The 13,286-nt window shown below is 32.8% G+C and overlaps 1 protein-coding gene across 1 annotated transcript in view; it reads left to right on the forward strand.

Annotated features, from left to right (window-relative positions):
- Positions 1-13,286, forward strand: part of LOC140444752 (probable cytochrome P450 6a14) — a 190,891-nt gene that overhangs the window by 30,439 nt on the left and 147,166 nt on the right. The window lies entirely within an intron of this gene.

Below are 13,286 nucleotides of genomic sequence, written 5' to 3' on the forward strand. Positions count from 1 at the left end.
AGAGAAGTTTTATAGACATACTATAGACACAGACAGAATTTAATATGCAGATTTTAACATTTTTTGCAATTCAATTAGGTTATATATAGTGGTTTATAGACTATAATTAAAAGCTTTAATAAATTTTACAGTTCAAAATGAAGCACCGAGACTTAATAGTTCATTATAGCTTTTAAACATGTCGACAGTGCTTTAGTTATGCATGTACGAAAATATAAATAGTTATGACATAAATAGTTCTTTATTAAGTCAGTAAAGTGGTATTTTATCGAAATCACCTGTTACACGTTTTGGTTCCTGATAATCTCAGGTTCATTTGATAAAATACTACTTCACTGAAGTGGGACATACTCAAAATACCTCAAACTAGGTGGAAAGATATTTTTATATGTAATGCAGTAGCAAATATAATAAATAAGTGTTGTATTCGACCGTTACTTGATGGAAATTTATTTTATCTAACAAACAAGTACTGAAAACTTTTGTTTTCAACACTTTCACAAAATTTATTATAATTTATTATCACTACAGCGGTTTCGACAGAGTGCCTTTCTCAAGTGATCTATTTTAAGTATGCGTTTACAATTGAGAAAATTAAGTTGAGAAGGGGAGAACTACTGTTTGTCTTAAGTCGGTCATTCAGTATTATATTGTTATTTTTTAATTTGTTAATTTCCATAGATTCTAATAAAGCAAGCTTAAGGCGTTTATTTTGAATGTGAAGAATTTGAAAATGATCATTAAAATAATGGATCATGGTCTGAAAAGTGAAGTGCGTACGTAGAATCTGTTTTTCTGTTATTGAAAGCTCTTTTGTGTGCTGCTGTACGTTTGTTAAAAGTTCTACCAGTTTGACCGATGTAAGTTTCTGGGCATTCGCCACATTTAAGTTTATATATACCACTGTGTTAGTGCTTTTTCTTTTGACTCTTGTTGTTTTCAAAGTATTTATATAATACTCACCAACCACCAGACAGCCGCCTATAAACCCCAAAGCAAACTAAGACGAGCACGAAGCAACATCATTTGGAAGCCCTCAAAAATCCTTAACGATTTACTCCACAATTCCACATATATGTATAAATTGGTCTCCGATATATCAAAGATTTCTCCGTTTTTAGCGAAAATAAGGAATTATAAATTTGTAGTATCCTAAGGAATTCCTTTCGTGTATAGCGGTGTGCATAGTTTTTTGGTACTCTTAGTGTGCGTTCATAACGAGGCGCCGACCCTGGTTCGGACCATAGGATGCATCGCCACGTAAAATAAATGCATTCCTTTAAAAACTCCAGCGTTCACCGTCAACGCGCAGCGCCCAGCCTAGAGCCAGGTATTGGACCATGGAGTTGGACCATAGTATCCCAGCTTAGTATTTTTTCGATTCTCGTCCGTAGTACTCTACGATCGACACTACGAGATGCCGAGCACCGAGCCTCTCTGCGACCAAATAAATACATTTTATTTTAAATTCGAGGGTTCACTTCACTATCATAGGCCAGGGAAATAAGCAAAAAAATTACTCTGTTTTTGACACTCGTCCGGCAGGCAAACGATAATTGTTTTGAGTAGTATGGACCTCTGTAACAAAAACCTATATGTTTCCTGCAGTCGATTTTTTGGACTTAATTAGTTATTAACAAATTAAGGTCAAAAAACGAACCTTTGCTTTCGTTTATCAGCAAAAAGTAAAGCATTTTAAACAAATTTTAGAAGAAAAGAAACTTATATAAGTCATATACTTATAACTTTCAAAATTGCGTTTTCTAAATGTTTATATCCTTATTTATATAACATTTATATTTTATGGAATGCTGTGTCTTATAGTGCTTAAAATATAATCAAAATTTCAAAGTGATGGGTAAAATAGTTTAAAAGTTGTTTTATTTGTTTATCCCAAATTAATTTCTTTTGCAACAATATAAGTCAGAAAATTATATAGTTTTAGTAATTGTAAGGGTAGTTTCAGGAAGAAAAAGACTTGTTCTATTATTTACATTAAAAAAAAATTAGGAAAATTAATTTTAAATATTGCAAAATAATTTTGTAATATTTAAAATTTAATTTAATAATTAATTTAATAATAACTTTTAAACAATTTCCTGTAAGAATATTATTTTTAATATTTAAAAAGCCTGAATTTTTTTACAAATTGAAAAGTAAAAAAAAAATTGTCCTAAAATAATTTGGGACAAAGTTAGCCTCTTTTTTTATTTAATTCATAGCAGCTTTGTTTATAAAAATTAAAAAATCTAATTAGCGCTATTTGAAAGAATATACTTTATAGTTTTAATGTATTAGCTTCTAAAAATATTGCCTTTTAATGGAATCGTCCACAAAGCTTCAAAATTTGTTCTTTAAAATCAGCCGACTTTGAAACTGGCGGAAGCTGAAGGGAGGGAGAAGAAGCTGATAACTGTATCGCTGGTCCTTTTTTATGTATTTTAACGTTTCTTTTTGAACTTGTATGTACTTTTTGCGTACATTACGAATATGCATTAGTTCAATAAATAAATTGTCAACTAAACCACCTCATTTGTTTAATTTTTTTTTAATAATATTTAAGGTAAGTTTAAATGTAAAATAGAAATATTTCTGATTAATGTATACTTCTTTAATAAAATTGTAAATAATTTATTAATAATTTGAAATGACAGAAATAAAGTTAGAATAATTTATTTTCCCACAAATTTTACTTATATATTTTTTTATCCCATCTATGTAAATTTATCAATCTATTTTTCACAATATTGTAAGTAAATCTAATCTAATACATCTAATTTTTTAATTACAATAATTGCAAGTATTCAAATATACATTTAAAGATCATGTTATTCACAAAATGAAATTTTTACATGTTGTAAGAGACTCCCCTAGTGTCGAGTAAATGGACCATTCCATTTTGTTGAACCATTTTGTTTCGCTAATTAAATGAAATATTTACAATATTTCAAAACTATCCTGAAGAATATATCCTATATATAAGAAGATATAAATAAAGCTGCTATAAATTAAATAAAAAAATAGGCTAACTTTGTCCCAAATTATTTTAGTACAATTATTTTTTCTTTTAAATTTGTGAAAAAATTCAGGCTTTTTAAATATAAAAAAAAATAATATTTTAACAGGCAATGGTTAAAAAGTTATTCTAATTGTTTATAAGCAAAAAAACAACATGTTTTTGCAAATATATTTTGCAATATATTTCAAATTAATTTTCTTAATTTTTTTTAATGTAAATATTAGAACAAGTCTTCTTCTTCCAGAAACTACCCTTACAATTACTAAAACTATATAATTTTCTGACTTACATTGTTGCAAAAAAAGTTAATTTGGGATAAACAAATAAAATAACTTTTAAAATATTTGAATGATCACTTTGAAATCTTGACCGTATTTTAAGTACTATAAGACACAGCATTCCATGCAATATAAATGGTATAAGTTTATTTTCAAAAAATTTATCAACATTTATAAAAAACCAAAATTTTTGACTTATTTTGCAACTTCTTTAGCAATAAATAAGGATAGAAACATTTAGAAAACGCTATTTTGAAAGTTTTATGTAACTTATAAATTTCTTCTCTTCTAAAATTTGTTTAAATGCTTTATTTTTTGTTGCTGATAGACGAAAATAGCAAAAATTTTCCGTTTTTTGACCTGAATTTGTTAATACATAATTAAGTCCAAAAAATCTACCACAGGAAACATATAGATTTTTGTTATAGAGGTCCATACTACTCAAATAATTGTCGTCTGCCTGGCCGGACGGGTGTCATAAAAAAATGCTTATTTTCCTGGGCTATCAGTGCTATGTTCTAGGCGAGGATACCATGCGATGGTCTCCGTAATGAACGCACCCTTAGACACCCAAGGTTGCTACATCTCCACATCTCTATCATCATAATCTATTTGTTAGGACTTGTATAGACAATAGTGCACACAGATATTCTAAAGACTTTATTAACTAGTAAGTAGTATTTAAGTTCTACGATTTTGTTTTGTGATATTAGCTCCGATTTTGTTTATGTTATTTGAACTTTTCTCTCTTTAATACATTTTTCGTATCTTTGCATAGCTTTTTGAACCGTTAGTATTTGAGATTAAATTGAGATTTGATGTTAAATAATAGGTAAGAGCTCTCTCTTATTTAGGATATTCTTCTTGTTTGTCCTATTGTGTAGATACTAATTTTATCTACAAAAACTACATAAACATTGGCAAGAAAATAGGTCGACGAAGTTTTCAAAACTGTAATATCGCGAAAAAGAAAACTTCAACGTAGCAGTAGCAAACGCTAAAGTAGAATCGTATCAAAATGTTTACGTTCAAGTTGAACCGAGAATGGAGAAGCCAAGGTATATTAAATAATTTCATCAATGCTAGTGACGGATCTAGTCATTTGCCTTTTAGGCTGCGGGGTAATTCCAATGAAACACTAACCAGAAAAAGATCAACGCAAACGAGATACAAAATAGGTTTTCTTTAATTTTGGACCTTGATGGGGGCCCAACAAGGTCCAAATCCTTCTGTACATCAAACTCTCGTTTTTTCAACATAAGCGCCACTTGTGTAAAGACTAGGGTTATATACGAAGATAGATTGATATTAAACTAGCCTTTGATAGATGGCGCTACTTGATACCGAATTGGTTTTGGTGTTGACATTTGCCATTCATGACATGACGTCTGTCAAAATTTTAAGTTCTAAAAACAATTAGTTTGGTTTTTACAGCCGTCAAAAGCAAGCAAATTTTGTATTTTCGGAGAAATGGAAAAAATGGAGTATCCTTCGATGATTAAGTTCCTCCACAAAAAGAGTAAAACGAATGTGCAAATCAAAGCCGACCTAAACGAAGTTTATGGTGAGGTTGCACCGTCGTTAGCAATAGTAAAATTTTGGAAAGCTGAATTTGTTCGTGTTCGTACGAGTGTTTTTGACGATGAGCATCCCGAGAGGCCAAATAAACTCACCACGCCGGAAATGATCAACAAAGTCCATGACATGATTATGGCAGATCGTCGAATCAAGCTCCGCGAGTTAATAGAGGTCCTAAGCATTTCCTACGAACGCGTACACAATATGATTCACCATTATTTGGACACGAAAAAGCTATCCGCGCGATAAGTGCCACGTTTGCTGACAATCGATCAAATGCAAAAACGTGTGACCACTTCGGAGACGCTTTTGGCGATGATACGGCGTGATCCAAAGGATTTTTTTCGCCGATTTATCACCGTTGATGAAACTTGGGTGCATTATTACACACCGGAAACCAAAGAACAGTTAAAACTGTGGCGCAAGCGCGGCGAAGGGCCGCCGAAGAAGGCAAAGAGTGCACATTCGGCCGGTAAAGTGATGGCGACTGTTTTCTGGAATGCGAAGGGCATCATCCACATCGACTACTTCGAAAAAGGAAAAACAATCAATGGTGAGTACTACGCAGCATTATCGGATCGATTCGATGCAGAATTGTGTCGAAAACGCCCCGGTTTGGAACGCAAAAAAGTGCTCTTTCACCAAGACAATGCACCGGCTCACCGATCGGCAAAATTACACGAATTGGGCTATGAATTGGTTAAACACTCACCGTATTCCCCACATCTTGCCGCCAGCGATTTTTTCCTGTTTCCAAACCTAAAAAATGACTCGTAGGACGCCGTTTCGGAACAAATGATGAAGTCATCGCTGAAACTTCGGCCTATTTTGAAGATCTTTAGCAAAAGTACTATTCGGATGAGATAAAAAAATTGGAACATCGTCTTACTAAGTGTACCGAGCTAAAAGGGGACTATGTTCAGAAATAAATCGATTTAATTCCAAAAAACTTGTTTTTACTATCAAAGGCTAGTTTTATGTCAATCCACCCTCGTATATATATTTTTGCCATGTTAGCATGTTTAAGTTATTAGAATAAATAAATTTCTAAAAATGTACTGTCCAATAATTACGAAGGATTGCTATAAGACAAGTTCTAGCTTACCATTAACTAGATATACACACCTCACCCTAAACTCAACTAATGGTTTTACAAAGACACAGGAACTGAACAACAACCGCAGTGCACGAGAGATGCCGCAAATAGGCGAGGTAAATTCAATGGTTTAGGTCTGATACGCTGACACGCAACTCGTTCACTAAAGGGCTAAGTACGCATGAGGAGGTGCTAAGAGCCCTATTCTCAGTAAAGCGGTCATTAACTCGCTTACAGTTCGTCCCTTTATCTAAGCACTGTTGGGTTACAGGTTAATTTGAACTTTGAACTTATGAATTATTAGTCTTCACTTAGATATGAACGTAGGTGCTTAAAGTTATTTAAAATATGCACAATGTGCTTTGATGCGGCCACTCAAGTAAATTTTTTTTCGTTTATCATTTTTTTGGTTTTGTTAATTGTTTGCTTAATTATAAAAAATTATAGATCACGATCTTAAGTATATAACAGTTTTGTCATATGCTTCTTTAGAATCGACAAATATTGTGTATCATGTATTTTTTACCTCAACTCAGCAGATGTAAATAGCGACCATAGCCTAGTGTTATGCAAAATAAGAATCATCATGAAATACTTTACATCCAAGAGAGCGGTGCCAACACAAACAAACATCAGAGTCGAAGGACTAAATACGGAATCTACGGAATACTACTTATACCAAAAAAAGGATATTAGAGAAGATTGTTGGAAATGAAATAATAGAAAACGATAACATAGAGGAAATCTGGTAAAAACGCAAAAATGACATAACTAACGCAGCAGTCCCATTAGAAAACCCGATGGTTTAGAGAGGAAGTGAAGACAAAATGTTAAGAAAAGAAGAAAGCGTTTTTACAATACAGAACAAAACAAACATAACAGGCATACAACCACTATAAATGAATCAGAAATGAAACGAACACTTTAGTTAGACAAATAAAAAGGGAACACTTGCAGAGCTTATCAAAACTGATGAGACACGACTTCTACGGAACACAAAAAGAAATATGGAGAAGGATCAGAGGATAAAGAAAAGAGATGAACGAACTAATAAAAAGGAAACACATTCAGAAGGAAACATGGGTTGACTACTTTCGATCCCTATTTGTTAAAGGTGACGATAATGAACCACCAACACCAGAGGTGCGACAAACGAAGAAATAAATATTGAGAAAGAAGAGGTAAAGAAAGCATTAAGGAAATTAGAAACCAAAGTACTAACAAATAAATTAAATGAAATTTATAACACTAGCAGAGGAACAATATGGTTTTAGATCTGGAAGATCAAGCACCGACGCTATATTTATAATGAGGCAAGTACAAGAGAAATCATTAGAATACAATAAACCGACATATCTATGTTTTGTGGACCTTAAGAAGGCATTTGATCGAAGGCATTTGATTGTGGACGGCCGTAGATCAGCGGCAAGATACTGGCTTTGTAAGCCAGAGCGCACGAGTTCGAATCTCGGCACCAACAACGACATTTTCATTTCTAAAAATGATATGAGCCGTTCACCGTGCTTCGAAGGGCATGTAAAGCCGTCGGTTCCCCTGGGCTAGTGTGCATCGACACTAGCTACTTGAAACAGGGTTAAAGATGCAATTGGCGCCGGAACAATCCGAAAGGATCTCCCCGGCAAAAAAGCCATACGATATTATTATTATTATCGGTTCAAATAAAAGGATGTTATCCATTTATTGTGCGCAAGAGAGATACCTTCAGGATTTAAAACGATTGAAAATATTTACCAAAACAACACAATAAAAGAAAAAGTAAAAGAAGAACTAACTGACCCTATTTAAGCTGGCAATGGGATAAGACAGGAAGATTCTCTGAGTACTTTATTGTTCAACCTGATTATGGATGAAATAATAAAAAAAGTAAGAACTAAAAAGGATACCAAATGGGAGAAAAACAACTTAAAATAATCTGCTATGCAGACGACGCAATACTATTCTCTCCAAGTGAAGATGATTTACAACGTATGCTGCACCAATTCTCCAAAATAGAAAAAATGCATGGTTATAACAGCAAATTTACTAAGATGTAAATGGGAATCTGGAAGTTCAGATAATAAAACCAGTGACGGAGTTCAAATATCTATTTATCGCAATATCTAGCTACGGAAAGCTCGTAGATGACATAAAAAGAATAGCCGGAACAAATTGGAAGAATGTTGCTTAGGATAGAGATCCATGAAAGCAGTTGGAAGAGGCCTATGTTCAAATATGGACGATAGAAGACTAAGAAGAAGACTTGACGTTTCAATCTCCAGTCCGAAAATCGTCTTCAAACAGAACTACATAAGAATTATGTGAAAAGAGGATAAAGAATAAGAATAACACACAAAGTTGTCTTTATGGCCTTTATGTCTTATATATATTATTATTATTCCTTTATATTCGTAGTACTTACATGAAGAAAAATAGCGCACAAAATTAAAAGTTAAGAATAAGTTAACTGTGGGATTACTTTATATGTCTTACCTTAATTTCTGCTGAAGTTTTACTTCACAAATCGCTTTGTTTAAGATTATAGTCTTACGTATAACACATAAATACTCACACACTATCGCACTTTGCTTTCATCAACAAACAACAATCTACTGATTAAAAGTCATGACAAGGAAATATACATATATACTCTTTATTCCCGTTTAGAAGGTCACTTAAAATTATATACTATTAGTATCGTGATTCTAAAAATTTATATCACAGTGATGACTATTAAAATGTTTCTCCAAATTTAAAGTTGCAAATTATCTGAGAGGTACTAATAATTAGTTTGGGAAAACCAATTTTTGGGAAAACCAATTTTGAATATAGTGGTACTTCGGTCGTCAGAGACGAAAGTGCCCCTAAAACTCTAAAAATTATTCGAACAAGCTTAATTTTCTTGAGAATGTCAATTTTGAGACCCCAGAAAGATGCAACAAAGTTCTTCACTCCGACCTCCGAGCTTTCTCCTAAAACCTCCCCTCGTAGGGGGAAAACGGAAAATATCGATTTACCAAGAACCTGTACGCTGTAGAAAAAATATTTCGAAGAAATGCTGAGACAATTTTGAACAAACATGTTTATTAGCACTGTTTTTGTAGAATCAACTGTTCTTTTAGAAACAACGTTTGAAGCGACCGGCGATTTTAACAATTTAAAGCCAAATTTTTGTTATATTAAAAAAAACAGGAGTTTTGTGAAATTTATTTATTTTAGTATATTCTTAAAACAAAGTCAGTCAAAATAAACAATGCTGATCCCGAATTATATCCTGCAGGACGTAGTATTCTCAAGATACCAGCAGGAACATAGCGTAACAATAAATTAAATGAGCAATAAAAACCAGGTAGCACTTCTTTCTTCCTATTCTTCCTATTGTTTTGCATGGAACGTTGCAAAACAATTTTTGGCGTTTTTGAGACAAAGTCCGATAGTGCAAGATCAATATTTTCACTTTGTTTTGCTAACATTTGCTGTCGTGCTGTAGTTGATACATCTCAAAGAAGTAGTTCCAAAGCATATGAGAAGACTTTGAATAACGCAGTTTCAAGGGAATATGCTTTTTGAATTTAATTACTGGTTTTTCTGCTGATTGTCTTCCCCCTTTTATTTATTCTGGAGCTCCAATAATGCCTTTAATCACAGAGAGCCGGAATTCTTTCAAAGACATACCTTTGGATTTTCTTTCAAGTTGAAATAGAATGAATTCGTTTACGATGCAAGCATCCACAAAATAAAAAAAAAATATTCTATGCCACCACTTATGTGATTCACAATTCACCTCATAAAGACTGTTAAGCATGTCAAATTTGTCAATATATACCATATTATGTGAGTTGTAGAACACTACCATTTGTGGACCTCATTCAGAGTAGCGTCGTTTATTTACTAAGACCCTTGTTAGATCCTATACGACTCGATGCCTGAAGTTTTTTCGATGGAATTTCCCACTTTACCGGTATATATCTGGAACTCGCACATGAATCCACTTAAATTTGCTCTAACCCATAATTTGTAGACTCATCAACCGCTTGAAACTCATGTGGATTCAGTGCTACAAGAAAAGTTTCCGTGAGTTTGGCCAGTAGAGATTGCACTTTGTAAAGTTTGTCAAATCCGGGATCAGTTTTTTTGGCCGCACTGTAGTATCAACTAGATGTAAATTGCCGTAATTCATCACGTGACGACCAATAATCTCTGTAACTGGGCATTTCCTTTATACCCATTAATAAATTTGCTCCAAGAAATGTTTTAACTTCGTGTTCTGTGGTAGGTGTAAATCCATTTCCTCCTCCGTGTTTTTGAACGTAATAAAGATTGGTTTGAAATACAAGTAGGTAAATTAGATCCTCAGAAAATAGTTCACCAAACACATCTGTGGGGTTCTCTGCAGAATTTGGAATGTTTGGGCCTGTAGTTTCAATAAATTGATTTGTTTGTGTTATATAACTTTCATTTTGGGTCCAAAATATAGAGTTATCTCGCTTTGCTAGCCGTACTGCTAGCGGTACATCGTCTTCACTATAACGATCACTAAACACGATGTCCATATTTCCAATATCAAAGATATCCTCATTATTTGGTCGCCGAAATTCATCAACATCTAATTAGCCTCCCAAGACGCTTTCAATATCAGATACAATTGACTCCTGTCACTTGGAATTTCATCCATTAAGGCGTCAACCTCATTCTGGGACATATTTTTCAAATGCCTGAAGCTCCACCTTTGGTTTGGCTTATTGGAAGAATTCATATAGGAAGTGCCCTGTGGTCATGCCAGAATACCACACAAAAGACAGTGATCTACAAAAAAAAATTGAAATGTATTCATGCAAATAACAGTACTTAGTGTGAAACAGACTTTAAAAATATCATTTACCCATAATTTTTGTAATCAATAATAATTGAATAAACATGAAAATAATGAAAACGTGTCGCTCTATCAACACTGAACGTCCGCTTTAAATGTGTGCTTTACTAATTATGGTATCCAGTCAATGTGATTTATTCAAATCGGTTCTAAACCGGTTAGACACTTAGAATATAATATAGGCAACCAATTTTACACACTGGTATGACTGTAAAACCGCTGTGAAGTTTAAAAGAAATATTTGTAAAGGTGGTCATCTCAACATGACGACAGTCGTCAAAGGGTTAAATGTCAGTTAAGGGCGCGAAATCAATTTTTAAATAAAATTTGTATCAACTCAACGGTAAAAATTCGATATCCTTTAAACAGAATGTCCTATCGATAACAATCAAAATGATTCTTAAGGTGAAAAGTGTAGCTTTCGTATACCATTTTTGCATTCTGCTGCAAATAAAGTCAATTTCTATGATGCTCTATATACACTGAGATTAATAAAATTTATCACTAACATTAAACAGTCGCTGTGGAATTTCCATTGTTAGAGACTAATTTTCAAAACCTATAACATGAAATTTCGATTTAACAAATAGAGGAATTTAAAATCTGCCTAGAAAACGCTGAATTTAAACTTTCATAATACAAATGATCTCACGTCACGGAAAATGCTTCCACCAAGACGGCATTGGGTGGAACATAATATAGCTAAACTTATGTAGTTTTGAAAAACGTATTTGTAGCAGAAAAAAACAGCTTTAATCCTGCCATTGGATTTACTTTAAAACCCGAGTCTAATAATTCTAGTAATTTCCTAAATTTAACTTTAACTAGAATAGATGATAAATTAAGTTTTTCAATTTTTAGAAATCCTACTCAGACTGACCACACTTTTGCTGGATCTTCTAATCATCCTTTAATAGAAGATGGCTTCTTCTATATACTATATCCATAGACTACTTAACTTACACTATCAGACACTAATTGTAAATCAGTAATAGAAATTAATAAACATCTTACACTTAGTAATGGTTACTTTGCTAACATTGCTGGATAGTATATTGAATAGTATATCCTATGATATATTTCAATGATAGTATATCCTTCAGATAATATAGCCAAAATTTTAAATGTAATTCCAAACTCAAAACTAGTCTTTAAATGTAACAAAAATATTAAATCTATGAGAGACTGTTGTAAATACGTATTAAAGAACACTTGACAAATATTGACAAATCTATCACCATTTGCACGAGACCAATCACGCTTTTTCACAATTATAAGAGATAGTAAGATCCCATTCCTTGTATCAACTATATTGTAACCTTGTATCAACTATATTACTAACCTTGTATCAAAAATGAACTTATTGTAAGACCTAGAAATAAGTGGAGAACTGAAAAGAAATCCTCAAAGCTGTGTTAATACTACTTGATCCTATCTTTAAGAAATTTATGTAGTTCTATTCTTGTAGGTGTTAGTAGGTGTAGAACATTATCCTATAATTTAACTGTTCATGAATTTCATGCACAAGCTACTTAGGGGTAAGCTTTTTGGTTATTTGATCAAGTAGACACCAATTTATTTAACCATGGTGTTTGGGAAAGTATGTACTATTTCTTTTCATAATTTTACATTTAATATTTTTCTGTTACGGTACTGTAATGTGATCTAATTCAATGATGTATTCTAACGACTTTGGTAAAATATATTGCTTCCTGTAAAATTGTTTTAAACTGGCTATCTCATCTATTATGTTTTAAGTACGGAAAATTTGACTTCTTTTGTGTCGAAAATACACACAAGTGTGCGGTCACAATTAACTTAAAGTATCGCCACTCAAAATCGCAATACAATAGAGTGATTTATGGGTTTACCCTCTTGCTACCAACCACCTCGAAGCGTGGTCAGAGGGTGGTTTCTGAAGATTTCAAGACAACACTTCCCAACACAGCGAATGAAACACACCACGTTTTTTGGCTCTATTAGCCTCGGCCCGCGTCCCGGGCGTCGTGAAAGTCCTGATTCACCGCTACCAAATCTTCAGCCTGTTGCGAATACATCAATATTTCAAAAGGTAAGTCTATATTCTTTGTACAGACAACAATAATGAGTAAGACCAGTTAATTTCCTAATTTATTGACAGCTATATTTGCTATTTTTCGCTAATTGATTTACAAACAAAATATTACATTTTTACTTTATAATTATTTATCTAATACCATTTAACCAGCGACCTCTTAAGTTTTATACAAAACACATGGTATAATTAAATTTATCATCACTGCTGATAAAGTATCGTTGCTATTAGCTCTGAAATTGTATGAGTTCTGAAATTAGCAAATGAGACGTCTTCTGGTTCTAGTTTTTCACAATTTTCGTTTAGTCTTGATCAAACTTTAGTAAGTTTTGATTGATTTTTAATTAGTCATTTTTAATTTTAATTTGTTG

Source organism: Diabrotica undecimpunctata, chromosome 1 (assembly GCF_040954645.1).
Source record: "Diabrotica undecimpunctata isolate CICGRU chromosome 1, icDiaUnde3, whole genome shotgun sequence".
Lineage (NCBI taxonomy): Eukaryota > Metazoa > Arthropoda > Insecta > Coleoptera > Chrysomelidae > Diabrotica > Diabrotica undecimpunctata.